Source organism: Silene latifolia, chromosome 1 (genome assembly GCF_048544455.1).
Source record: "Silene latifolia isolate original U9 population chromosome 1, ASM4854445v1, whole genome shotgun sequence".
Classification (NCBI taxonomy): Eukaryota; Viridiplantae; Streptophyta; class Magnoliopsida; order Caryophyllales; family Caryophyllaceae; genus Silene; species Silene latifolia.
In genome coordinates, this window is record NC_133526.1 from 44,543,777 (window position 1) to 44,558,547 (window position 14,771).

General features: G+C 42.3%; 1 non-coding gene across 1 annotated transcript; it reads right to left on the minus strand.

Moving 5' to 3' along the window:
* Window positions 1–248: 248 nt before the first annotated feature.
* LOC141620000 (small nucleolar RNA R71) lies at window positions 249–354 on the minus strand. Its single transcript, XR_012531860.1, has one exon. It is a non-coding gene; the product is annotated as a small nucleolar RNA R71 (small nucleolar RNA).
* Between the last annotated feature and the right edge of the window lie 14,417 nt (window positions 355–14,771).

Consider the following 14,771-nt stretch of genomic DNA (forward strand, 5'->3'; position numbering starts at 1 on the left):
ATTTGCTGGTTTACCATATGAGGACCCCTTGAAGCATATGGAGATTTTCACGACTATTGTTTGTTCTATACCTATACCACCGGGGGGTGACTCGGGATGAAGTAAAGGGGTTAATGTTCTTATACTCCTTGAAGGATTCGGCGCGAGATTGGTATCGCTACCTTGATAGGGTAGCAGCTGGAGTAACGGACTGGACATCTCTAGCATTAGCCTTCTACAAGAAGTAATTCCCACTTTCAAAGACTGACGCCTTGAGAAGTAAAATCACAAGTTTCAAAGAAGGAGTGATGAAGGTTTTTGTGAAGCATGGGGACGTTTCAAAAGTTTGGTCCGAGCTGTCCCTCACCATGGTTTCCAGCAATGGTATCTTTGCAATCTATTTTATAATGCGCTATATGATGATTACAAGGTCATCCTGGATGCAGCTGCTAATGGAAGGTTCCAAAACAATACCGGTCAAAGTAAAGGTTGGAACACTATTGAAGAGATGGCACCCATAGAGCCGAGTTTGGAAGTTCACGTGGAAAGTCACGAAAGCATAGTGATGAAATGAGTGCCGTTGTGACACTTATAACTTCCATTACTGCCCGTCTCGAGAAGCTCGAGATTTCTGAAGCTTCCAAGGAGAAAGTTGAAGTACCCGTTCAAAACTCAGATGAGATCGAGAAGTTGAGAGAAATGGTCCAACTCCTTTTGGTTCAAGTGGCGAATATGGAAGCAGCCGGGATTGAGCCTTCAAGGAATTTTGTGAAGCAATTGGAGAATATAGAGGCTAAGCAAGCCGCTAATTCTTCAAGCAAATGTGAAGGGCCGATTAAAACGATTAATGCCATTAATCTCAGGAGTGGCCTCTCTTATGAAAGTCCCGACAAGCCAAAGGAAGACTCGGGAAATGATGAAGAAGCTCGTTTACATTCTGATGCAAAAACGAGCTCAATTGCCGATTTCCGTCGATCGACCAACATTGTCGGGCCGATCGATCAAGCGTCGAGATAAAATAGTTTCTGATCAGAAACTATTCACACCCAGCACGAGTAGTCGATCGACCAACATCACCAGTCGATCGACTTGATCACCTGACGAATTCAATTCTGAACAGGAACTGTTCACGCCCAGCCAAGTTGGTCGATCGACCAACCATATCAGTCGATCGACTGACTTCCCAGAACAAGATGCAAATCCGTCAACTAGTTTGCATGATTCTTCACTGATTGATGATTTGACGGAGGTTTTAAACTTACGGAAGCCGAAGGTTACTGATCCTACGGCCAGTGTTGCAGTCCCGTATCCGGAGCGTTTGAAGAATAACAAGCTGGAACGCAAGTTTGGTAAGTTTTTGGAGATGGTCCAAAATCTCGAGGTAACAGTTCCGTTCACTGATTTAATTACCCAGGTACCCTCTTACGCTAAATTCATGAAAGATATTTTAAATCGTAAGAGAAATTTTCGTGATGATGGTAATGTTGCTTTTGTGGAAGAGTGTAATGCTCTTTCTCAAGTTAATGTGCCACCTAAATTAAAGGACCCGGGTAGTTTTTCAATTCCTTGCACTATAGGTAACCACGTAATTGGAAAGGCCCTTTGTGACTTAGGGGCCAGTGTCAGTGTCATGCCGTATTCTGTTTGCGAAAGGTTAAATATTGGTAGACTTAAGGTGACTGATATTACCGTTCAAATGGCAAATAGATCGACTCAGAGACCTATAGGTGTTCTAGAGGATGTACCCGTTCGAGTGGGTAAATTTTTTATTCCTGTCGATTTCGTTGTTTTGGACATTGCGAGAGAGACAATCGATACCTATTATTTTAGGCGACCGTTTTTACATACAAACTGGGTCAAATAGATGTCAAACGCTGAACCATCACCTTAGAGGTAGGGGATGACACCATTGAGTTCAGTCTTGCTCACAAGGCGATTACTGACGATGATACGTGTTATTCCATTGATATTGTTGACAGGGCCGTTACTTGTAATTGGAGGGAATCCTTAGCCAAGGATCCCTTAGCTGATCTAACCCGTTTAGGTGAGTGTGCAGGTAATACAAAGGATAATCTTTGAGGAGCCGGATGCTTTGGTAGCCTCAATGGAGAGCTACGAGCTCAATGAGGAAGAAGATGAGATGCTCTTGAGCTTGGCCAACGAGAATTTGGTAAACACTTGCTACACCATTGAAGCTGATTCTATCTATGTTGTAGAGGTAAAAGTGCCGGAGCATAAGCCACTTCCTCCTAATCTTAAGTATGTTTTTCTAGATGATACGGAGCAGTACCCAGCTATTGTTAGCTATAAGCTTAATGATGACCAGCTGTCTGCTTTGATGTGTGTGCTTAAGAAAAACAGGAAGGCTTTGGGTTACTCTTTGGATGACATTAAGAGCATCACCGATGTTTGTATGCACAGATAGAGTGGAGGAAGGCCACAAGCCTTACGAGACGGGGTCAACGCAAGTTGAACCCAAAGATGCGAGGAAGGTTTTATGGGTGAGGTGATGAAACTACTCGATGCGGTATTATTTATACATTGGGAACTCCAAGTGGGTTAGCCCGATTCGGGTAGTCCCGAAGAAAGGAGGGACTACCGTGGTTAAAAATGAGAAAAATGAATTAATACCAACTCGAGTAGTGACAGGGTGGCGGATGTGCATTGATTATAGACAGTTGAATGCCGCCACCAAGAAAGACCATTTCCCCCTTCCTTTTGTTGACCAAATGACCGAAAGACTTGCTTCTAACAAATTTTTCTGTTTTCTAGACGGATATTCGGGGTTCTTTCGATCCCTATTCATCCTGGGACGATCGAGTAAGACTACTTTTACATGTCCACAGGGTGTTTTTGCATATCGTAGAATGCCTTTCGGATTGTGTAACGCCCCTGCTACCTTTCAGAGGTGCATGATGGAGATTTTTTCTGATTATATAGAAAATATTATGGAAGTATTCATGGATGATTTCTCAGTTTATGGTAGTGACTTTGATCGTTGTTTAGCTAACCTTGATAAATTCATGCAAACAGCGTTGTATAGATGTTAATCTTGTTTTAAACTGGGAAAAGTGTCGGTTTATGGTCAATGAGGGAGTTGTGTTAGGACATCGATTTCGATAAAGGTATACATGTTGATAAGGCAAAGGTGCAGATGATTGAGCAATTACCTCCTCCCGTGAATGTTAAAGGAGTGAGGAGTTTCCTTGGTCACGCTGGTTTTTACCGGCGTTTCATTAAGGACTTTTCAAAAATTGCTAAACCACTTACACAATTGCTCCTTAAGGATGCTGTCTTTGAATTTACTGATGAGTGCCTTGTCGCTTTTAACAGGTTAAAGGAGGCCCTAGTTTCTGCGCCAATCATTTAGCCGCCTGATTGGGACCTCCCATTTGAGATCATGTGTGATGCCGATTATGCGATCGGTGCGATTACAGGGACAAATAAAGAATAAAGCTTTGAATGCCATATACTATGCGAGCCGAACTCTGGATGAGGCTCAAGTCAATTATTTTACCACTGAGAAAGAGTTTCTAGCTGTTGTTTTTGCCTTAGACAAATTTCGGTCTTATTTGTTAGGATCTAAGGTTATTGTTTATACTGACCATGCAGCGTTGAAGACTCTCTTTATTAAGAAAGATGCGAAGCCGAGGCTTTTGAGGTAGATACTCCTTTTGCAGGAGTTTGATTTGGAGATCAAAGATAAGAAAGGAGCAGAGAATGTGGTAGCCGACCACTTATCTCGTCTGCCCGGTGAAAAGGGAGGATTCGTTGCCTATTAATGATTCTTTTCCGGATGAGAGTCTGTTAGCTATTACTACTTCAGGGTCTTATCCACCTCCGTGGTTTGTTGATTTTGCTAACTTTGCTTTGTGACAGGTAGGATACCACCCGAGCTTTCATGGCAGCAGAAGAAGCGGTTTGCCTATGATGCTAGACAATATTTTTGGGATGATCCTTATGTTTTCAAGGAATGCGCAGACGGTATCATCCGGAGATGCGTACCTCAGTGGGAGGTGAAGGATATCCTAGAGGCTTGCCACTCTTCTGCTTATGGTGGTCATCACGGTCCGTCCAGGACCGTAGCTAAGGTACTCCAATCTGGTTTCTATTGGCCAACTTTGCATGCAGTTGTCGCAATTTTGTTCTTTGAGTGCGATGCTTGTCAAAGATCGGGGAATATTTCCAAGAGACATGAGATGCCACAGGTAGGCATTCTTGAGGTTGAGATTTTCGATGATTGGGGCATTGATTATCAAGGACCTTTTCCGAGCAGTCAAGGTGATAAATATATCCTCGTAGCTGTAGATTATGTATCCAAACGGGTGGAAGCTATCGCTACCACCCATTGCGATGCAAAGGCCGTGATTAAACTGTTTAAAAAGATCATTTTACCTCGTTTTGGTGTCCCTCGGGTTGTCATTAGCGATGGGGGAATGCATTTTAAAGAGAAACAACTTAGTGCTTTATTGACTAAATTCGGTGTCCAACATCGTAGAGGTTTGGGGTATCATCCCCAAACTAGTGGTCAGGTTGAGGTTTCTAACAGAGAATTGAAAGAAGTCTTAACTAAAGTTGTTTCTAAATCACGGAAAGATTGGAGTCTTAAGTTAGATGATGTCTTATGGGCTTATAGAACTGCGTTTAAAACGCCAATCGGGATGTCACCATACCGATTGATTTATGGTAAGACATGTCATTTACCTGTTGAGTTAGAGCGTAAGTCTTGGTGGGCTATTTGTGATTTGAATTTGGATCCTAACCTCTCTCGTGAGAAACGCATGACACAAATTTGAATGAGCTAGAGGAATTTAGGTCACGGCCTATGACAATGCAAGGATCTACAAGGAGAAAGCAAAGCGCTGGCACGACAAGAGAATCATCAAGCGCGAGTTCCATATTGGCGATAAGGTACTTCTTTTTAACGCTTGTATCCGTTTATTTCCTGTTAAGCTGAAATCCAGGTGGATTGGCCCCTATACGGTCACAGCAGTTACAAAGTTCGGATCAGTTGAATTGGAGACCTCTGCTGGAGAAAGGTTCAAGGTTAATGGCCAATATGTGAAGCACTATCATGGATCAGATGCATATGTTGGGAAAGTCGAGGTTTTGTACTTCGACCCGCTATCAGATAATGCAAAGTGAGGTAAAAAGGTCGTGCGGGACCTCTTAAACCAGCGCTAACCGGGAAGCAACCCGGGTTGTAATTATTTGTAATTTAGGAATTTTATTTTGTTATTTCAGTTCAATTGCATTTTGAGTTTTTTTGTTTTTTGTTTTCCTTAATTTCTTTTAATTTGCAATTTCTTGGTTTGGGAATATGTGCGCCTTTGATAATTTTTGCAGGAATTTATTTTACGCAAAGTGCGTGGGTAGAATGCTGGATTTTTGTGAAAGGAAGACAGGAAGTTATGATGGCACAAACGAATTTTGAGGAATTAAGGTCTAATTGCCAGCTCTTTAAGTCGATCGACTAGGTGGTTCAGTCGATCGATCGAAGCGGAGAGAAACCGTGCTATCGTGCGGAATATTGGTCGATCGACTGGGTCAATGAGTCGATCGACCAATACACGGGACTCAAGAATCTGTTAAGTGGCAGCTCGGTCGATTGACCGAGTAAAGTGGTCGATCGACCACTATGCGGGATCAGATTACAACTAAAAAGGGGAGTTTTACTCATTCACTCATTCATTTTCACAAACACATAAATTTTTCAGCAAACCCTAAGTTGCATTCCCCTTTTTCGATTTTCACCTAAATCCCGTCTTGCACTTGTTTTTCTTGCTCTAATCTTTAAAGTTTCTTCAAGGTATATCTCTAATCTCACTTCCATGCTCTATTTTTCGAGTTTATTATGGTTTTTATGCGAAATTTTCGAGTTATATGCTTGTGAGATGGAAAAAATCGATTTGGGGAAATCGACTTTTGGGTTGATTTCTTGTCTTTCCTATGCTTTAATCGCTAATTTGCCTTCCAGTTTTGATTTTGTTCGGGTTTCCAGAAATTGACATTGCTAGGTGATTTCTCGTTGCTAATGCGTTAATTGCAGGTAATAACAATGACAAAAGGAAAGGAGCACATGTACGAGGGACAATCAAGCCAAGGGGCTGCCAAGCGGCCACGAGGACCGCCACTGCTGATAGAACCTATCACGGATAGTCTACCTGACTATCCGCAGGTTATCTTTGCTAATTCTACGCAACGTGCTAAGTTCTCTCTGTTTGTTTCGAAGATGAAGGTCACAGCTACCCGATTTCTCCATAAAGATACTTTGGAGAAATTAGGCTGTTATGAGTCGGTTGTGTCCCTGCTAAATGGGACGGGTATGACGGGTTTAGTTGACATGGCTGAGTTCACGTATTACGTTCTGACCCTTGAATTCTTTTCGTCTTATGCTTTCGACTCGAAAGCTTTCGTGGCTGATAAGACCAAACCTTGCATTTCTTTTCGACTTTTCAATGTCAATTACTCTCTGACACTGGCTGACTTTGCGGGTTTTCTGGGTCTTTACTTCGAGGGCCGAACCTCGGACACCTCTGATATTCATCGAGTCATGTGGTCTTGTATCAGTGACTTTTACGGGTCTAAAAGGACTGGCACTTCTGTCCATTTGCCCCCTCTTCGTTATTTTCTGTGGCTAATGGGTAATACCATTTTTGGCCGCAAAGAGTCTAATAATGTGAATAATATTGAGCTTTCGATTTTGGCGGGCTATCTGAACGTTGACAGTCGGACAGCCCGTATTTATAACATTGCCTGCCTACTTGATCGCCGCTCACTTTCGATCACGGTGAGTGCACCTTGACCACCATTGCTTGTGGCGGGTGGGTGACACGTATCGCCAACCGCCTTGTTTTACTTTTCCCCCGACAGGAGGACCCCATCGACCCTGACCAACGTTTCATGGACCTCCCTTACGCAAGGGCTGTCTATTGGGTTGATAGACAGATGCGGTGGAAGATAGATTCTTTCATCTGTGACCGCATTCCTGTCACTGGTTACCCTCCTGTCCTGCCCCTTACCACTGTTGAGGGGGCAGCTCGGCCGCCCTTGCCTAGTTACAGGCTTCCTCTGCGGGCGGCCACTGCTACTGCTAGCACTTCGAGGAGAGCTCGTGCCTCCACTGGACAGGCACCCTCTTCCTCCACTCCTGCTCCCACTTGCTACCCGGCCACTTTTCGAGCACCTACTCCTTTGGTCGTCCCTCCGGTCATGGACCAAAGGGCAATGTCACGTGCATTGGGTGATTTGTGCAGGAGTTTCAATGAGCACAGGCTAGACACGGCTCTAACCCTCTACCCGGTTTACGAGGAGTTACCCCGGGGAGGGATGCTCCCACAGGGTGACTGGACTCACCCTTCCTTCTTTGTCCCTCCTGTGGGCGGCTACCCTCAGCCTGCTAGGAGACCCCCTCCCACTACTACTGCTGGTGCCTCCACTTCCAGGAGAGCCACTCCCGCTGCTGCTGCTGAGGAGGAGGAGGAGGAGAGCGACTCGGGGTCCGACGAGGACAGAGATTCTGATTACGATCGTGGAGATTAGATGTTGGTGACCTCCCCGTTTTTTGGCTGGTTTGGGGAGGTTTTATTTTGTGAGTTTCGTCCTTTCTCTATTAGCTTCCTTTTATTTTATTATGCTTTTATTCTCCCATTTTTCTGCTGGTGGTTTGCTGCTGAGCACAATGAGGGCATTGTGCGTTTTGGTTTGGGGAGGGTATTTGCATATGCCTTTTGTTTTGCATCTGCATTTGTTTCCTTTTATTGCATTTCAGTCACATGTTTAGTGCATTTCTGCTTGTTTGCATTTGTGTTTTTATTTTATTTTCATTCATTCAAAAAAAAAATTGACAATTCAAAAAAAAAAATCAAAAACATCACGTTTACTTTTGCATATAGTTGAGTCGGATTGGAGTTATTAATGATGATTTTGCACTATTAGTCAAATATGTCATTCCTTGCCTTTTCACAACTGTTTAGCAAGAATTATAAGTGATTTCTCAAATTTTGTCATGGAATTAATTTCGGGTAATTAGACTTGACTCATTACTTTTGGCAAACTACTTATACTTTCTGAGATATAGAGCCTATAACTGGTGACATTCATGACCGGTTAATTTAGGATTGAGAGTAGTACTCCCTTCATTTCATGTTTTGCACGTGTATGAATTTTGATTGCTTATTACCTATACGCATTGGTTTGTGGTCGGTATTGCATGTTTTGAGAACTATTGCATCCTCCCCCTTTCTCGTTTTACCCCATTAACTCCACTATAAGCCATAACTGCCAGTTGCTCTCAACTACATCCCATACTTAGCCTACCATTGTGCCAAGCTAGGAAGTAGTAGAGGAATTTTTGTCGGATTAGAAGCAGTTTTGGTTCGTTTGTACTGATGGAGTGAGTATTGATGAGAAGTGAAGGGGTTGTGTCTTTTTGAAATGAAAGAAAGAATTTTAGAAGAAATGAAAAAAAAAAAGGACTTACCTGGGCAGAAGGCTCTGGTTGTGTAAGGGTGGTCGATCGACTGCCATCACTGGTCGATCGACCACCAGTTCAGAGGTTGAAAAAAAAATGAAAATGAAAGCAAAGAAAAAAGAAACAGGCAGAAAAAGAAAAAAAAAAAGGAGAGAGTTGAAAATAATAAGGTCTTGGTTGAAATAAGAACACGCCTCATGTGCTTACCTCATGAATTGGAGGCGTTTGTTTGGGATTTTATGTTGCCTAGTCACTAAAGGCATGGTTTATATTTTGAATTGAAGGAACGGGATACGGTTTCTAATGGTTCGTTAGGTACTAGCTTGGCTCTTACCTTCACTTTTCCATAATTGTTTTGCCCCTTCTTTCCCAGTTAGCCTCACATATCCAAATCTTGCAATAGTTCGGCATGTGATAGTCCTTGACGGTGGTTATGCGTATGTACGGTAGCTAGAATCATTATTCATGCTAGTCAAGCATACATGTTTTGTGGGTCGCAGTCTAGGTGAGAGACTGTACTTTTCTTCCCTCTCTTTTACATATAATCTTGCCATTTGCTTTGCTGAGAGGAGTGATCCGGGAGAGTCCGATTGTATGAGTCTTGCAAGGTCGAACGCCCGACTTAATTCTATGATATGCATAAATTTGTTCACTTGATTTAAGCTTTGCAGTAGTTGACTATGTGCATTAAACGGTTTGGCATTGGCTTGTAGTTAGCTCTGAGATATACTCCTTTCCATTTAGTTTTTATATGGGTCATAGTGCTTGCTTGGGGACAAGCAAGGTTTGGTTTGGGGAGATTTGATACGTGCATATTCTATACACTTTATCTGCGGTTTTGGCACGTATTTCCATGCATAATTGTTAGCTTAAGGCTACTATTTCTCCCGAAACGGTTTACTTTGTATTTTCTATGATTTATTGTAGGAGAGTGGAAGTAAGCTAAATCAAGCCTAAATCGTCCTCCGGAGGTAGTTTCGAGGAAGCTTGGAAGAAGGAGGTTCGTACTCACTCACCTCGGGATGCGTGCATTGGAGTGAGGAGCTGTTTTTGAAGAAAAGAAGTGTTTCGCACAAGATACTACCAGTCGATCGACTATGATGTTCAGTCGATCGACCACTGAAGTTTATCGAGATCTTTGTTTTACGCATTTTCCAGTCGATCGACCACTCTGGCCGGTCGATCGTCCAGTTTTCGAGCTGATACGTTTTTCTTCGTGTTAGACTTTTAAAAGCCCAACTTGTAATTAATTTTCAGTATCTTTTTATCAGTAGAACGCAACAACTTTTAGGTTATGCTTTTCATTCTGGAAAAACTCAGTTTTAGATCTAGCTTGGAGACGGAAACCTTCGATTTCAATACTTTGTTCTTGAATTCAATTAGTAAGCTTTTTATGCAATTCTTTCTCTTCCTTATTTCCTTGTTATTTTGATTCTTATTTTCATCAATTTAATTTCAGCAATTGAGTTCTTTCTTTTTGGTTTAGTTTGATTCAATTATGTCAAATTTGTTCTTTACTATTAATTTCGAAGTTAGTATAGTTATAATTATGCGTAGGTAATTTCTTTGATTGGGAACAAGGTGAGCCATGGTATTAAATTAGGATTGTTGTGTAGTATGAGTTCTTCCGTATTGGTCTTGTTATCTTTTGATAAATTTCTTTACTAGATTGAAAGATTGGTAATTTGAATTATCGTTAGATTTGGAATTTCTCTTGAGCGAAAGCTTTGATAAATTCTAGGGATTTAATAGACCGTGAGGTTATTTGAGCTTTGATCGAAAGGCTAGCTTATTTTCCCCGAGACCGTATTATAAGACCTCTCTGCTACCTTCTCGACCTGATATTTGCCATGGTGAACCGAAGTTTCCAGTCTTTTCTTTATCCTGTTGAGAATATCCATTTTAGCAATTAGCCAATTAATCAACCAAACTCAAAAGCCCCCCAATTAATTGTTACTTTTATAGACTGAAAAATAGCAAACAAAATCAACCTTGTCTCTCTGTGGTTCGACCCTTACTATCACTAGCTATAGTTTTAGTTTGGAATTATAAATTTAATTTTGGTACTAAACGACGGTATCACTAGGCCTCGAGAAAGACCGTTGGTGATTAGGTCCGAAGTGGCGCAAGAGCGTCCGGCTCGAGGTTCGTGACAAGAAGTATGACAAGAATGAAAATGGCAAAGGGAAAATGGAGGAATAGCCCAAGTCTTTATTATTATTTATTATTATTATTGTTGTAATAAAAAGGTGGGGTTTTTAGAATCCTAGCCTATTTTTATTTTTTATTATGTAACGTATTATTATTACTAGAAAGTGAATGAAATTAAAAAGGTTAATTGGTTATGAAACCGTTGTGATTTTCTATTTATTATTCTTGTCGAATTCCAAATGCAATGCAATTGTCCTTCTATTTACATTTTGAAATAATGGGTTGTATCCTGTGAAGGATTGCCTACGTATTCATTAAGAAAATGAAATCAAACCCTTGCGCGTAGTTCGAGTAAATGTAAAAGAATAATTGTTCTAAGCAAGAGCTTGTAATGAACTTAGAAAATAAGCATGAGCTTTTTGCTTACTCTGAAGGTGCAGTTTAGTTTATTCGATGATATGAGGATGACAAATTTGTCAAATTGCAAGAGCAGAGTGACATTAGCTTATTTCAGCTTGGCCAGGAGCCGTTTATTTAGTGCCACAAGAGCGACACGTGAGGTTACGCGAGGCGCGTTTTTGTTCCTATTCTAGGCATAATACCGTTTTAGTTGGTCGAGGTTTGTTGGGTTGGAAAACTCATTCCCATCTAGGTCTGTGATTCTAACCGCACCCCCTGGAAGTATGGACTTGACTAGAAATGGCCCGGCCCAATTAGTTTTGAATTTTCCCCGTGGATCGACAGGTAAAAGAGCTCTAACTGACTTGAGTACCAAGTCTCCTTCCTTAATGTTTCTTGGCTTAACCCTTTTGTTGAAGGCTCGTTTGATACGCGCTTGGTATGTTTGGACATTATGCAAGGCGCGTAGCCTACGTTCATCCAGGAGGATGAGTTCTTCATATCTCGGCTTCCGGGATTTGACTTTCGAGTAAGATACGCAAGGATGGTATTTCTAACTCGACTGGTTGTACAGATTCCATGCCATAAGTCAAATAGAAAGGTGTGGCCCCAGTGGGCGTCCTAACAGATGTGCGATATACCCACAAAGCAAAGGGTATCTTGCTTGGCCAATCTCGATAGTTGTCAATCATTTTCTTGAGAATTGTGACAACGTTCTTGTTTGCTGCCTCTACTGCGCCATTAGTCTGTGGTCTATAGAGCGAAGAGTGGTGATGCCTAATTTTGTACTTGGCTAGCAATTGCTCAGTCTCAGCTTGGAAATGTGATCCATTATCACTAGTGATCTCATGTGGGCAACCGTATCGACAGATGATGTTGTTTTGTATGAACTTTGCCACGTTTTTAGCCGTGAGACTAGTGTAGGAAGTCGCTTCTACCCATTTGGTGAAATAGTCGATTGCCACTAGGATGAAACAGTGACCTCCCGTTCCGGCTGGGGTTATCTTCCCGATTATATCAATTCCCCAGGCAGAAAATGGCCAAGGAGATGTCATCGTATAGAGCAGTGAAGGAGGGACATGTTGTACATTCCCGAAGATTTTGCAATTGTGGTAATGTCTTACGTATTTGACGCAATCGGATTCCATTGTGGTCCAATAATACCCCAAACGTGTGATCTTCTTTGCCATCATGGGCCCACTCATGTGAGGACCGCATTCTCCATCATGAACTTCTTCCATCACTTTCCGGGCCTGTGAATGATCAAGGCAACGTAGGATTACACCAAGAGGTGTTCTTTTGTACAACTCTCCTTGCATGAGAACGTATTGGGAAGCTAGTAGGCGTATAGCACGTTGTCCCCTTTTGTCCATATCCGGTGGATAGGTACCGTCGAGCTTGAAATTTAGGATTGCTTGGAACCAGGGTTCCTGTGCGATTTCCTCTTCGTCGGTGATTTGGTGGACATAAGCTGGCTCTGACCATCGTTCGATACATAAAGGCATTTCCACCATGTCATCTGGCATATTAATCAAAGATTAAAGTTTTGCAAGAGCATCTGCAAATTGATTTTCTTCCCGAGGTAGGTGTAGATAGGTCACGTGATCAAAGAATTGGGCAACTTGGTCTATTCTGGCTTGATAAGGTGTTAAGCTTTCGCTTCGGATTTTCCAAGATCCCGTAACTTGATTGATGATCAGGGATGAATCCCCATGTACTCGGAGGTTTTTAATGCCTAGGCTCACTGCCGCTTGTAGTCCAATAAGACAAGCTTCGTATTCTGCAGCGTTATTTGTCACCTCGAAGTCGACTTTGACAGAGATTGGTGTATGCACACCTTCAGGAGAAATGAGCAACACTCCTATTCCAAATCCTCTTAAGTTTGATGCCCCATCAAAGTAAAGGTCCCGGGAGTCTACATCAGTTTGGAGTATATCCTCGTCTAGAAATGACCAAGTATCTATTGTTTGTGCATCATTGATGGGGTTTTTTGCAAAGAATTCGGCAACGGCGCGCCCTTTTATAACTTTCAGGGGCACGTATTTGAGATCGAATTCTGAGAGCATCAAAGTCCATCTTGCTAGACGTCCGTTGAGGACGGGTTTGTCGAAGAGGTATTTGACTGGATCCATTTTGGAGTATATTTTGACGGAGTAGCTAAGCATGTAATGGCGTAGCTTCTTCGTCGCCCACACAAGAGCGAGGCATGTCTTTTCGAGTTGTGAGTATTTGCACTCGTACCCCAAGAAATTCTTACTAAGGTAGTAGATAGCCCTTTCTTCTTTTCCTACGGTTTGAGCTAGCATGGCACCAATGGCTGTTTCGGTTACTGTGAGATATAAACCAAGAGGTTGATCTCGTTGAGGTGGCATGAGCACTGTTGGTTTAGCCAATATGTCTTTGATTCGGTCAAATGCCTTTTGACAATCATCATCCCACATGGTATGGTCCGTTTTCTTGAGCTTCTTGAAGATAGGCTCACAAATCATGGTGAGTTTCGATATGAATCGACTTATATATTGCACTTTTTTCAGGAATCCTCTGACTTCTTTTTCTGTTTGAGGTTGTGGCATTTCGATCAGAGCCTTGATCTTGGAAGGGTCTATCTCTATACCTTGTTGGCTAACGACGTATCCCAGGAGTTTACCCGATGTTACTCCAAATGCGCACTTCTGAGGATTGAGCCTCATGTTGTACTTTCGTAGCCTTGTGAAAAATTTGCGAAGGTTCGCAATATGCCCCTATCTATCCTTGGACTTGACAATCATGTCGTCTACGTATACCTCAACTTCTTTATGCATCATGTCATGTAAGAGTGTAGTTGCGGTGCATTGATATGTAGCTCCGGCGTTGATTAACCCAAATGGCATTACCGTATAGCAATAGGTTCCCCATTGAGTGATGAAGGCGGTCTTATGCATGTCTTCTATGGCCATCTTGATTTGGTTATAACCCGCATACCCATCCATGAAGGATAGTAATGCGTGGTCTGCGGTATTGTCCACCAATATGTCGATATGTGGTAGAAGGAAGTCGTCTTTAGGACTTGCTTTATTTAAGTCCCTAAAATCAACACAAATACGGATTCTCCCATCCTTTTTGGGTACAGGTACTATGTTGGCTACCCAGTCAGAATACTCGGAAACCTTGATGAACCCGGCTTTGAATTGCTTATCGACTTCTTCCTTAATCTTGAGAGCCCATTCCTTCTCATTCGACGAAGCTTCTGTTTTAAAGGCTTGAAACCTGGCTTAATCGGGATTCTATGTTCGGCGATATCCATGTCGATCCCCGGCATGTCTTTGTAGGACCAAGCGAAGACGTCTTTGAACTCGTGTAGGAGGTCTATGAAGTTGGCCCTTTCGGTAGAGCTCAAGGTAGTCCCTATCCTAAGTTCTTGGGGTTCTAGTTCGGTTCCTACATTGATGGGTTCGGTATTCTCTATTACTGGTCCCCCTTCCCCTTCCTGTAGTATTTATTTGGCTACGTAGGGAGGTATCTCAATTGAGTCTGGGTCTTGGTCATCCTCAGTATCATCGTAAACAGAATTGCACTCAATATAACACAAAGAGTAAGCAGAACCTGATTTATTCATATTAAAGATTGCGAAAAGTTGAAACAAAGAAGCCATCTAATCTGTGGTCAGTGGCGGTAAAGGGACAGTGGTTGCGACATTTCCCGAACTACTGTTACTATTCGAGACTAAGCTAGGAGAAACAAAGGGAATGGGGATGACGACAGGAGGAGACTCCTTAGTGACTTCTCTAGA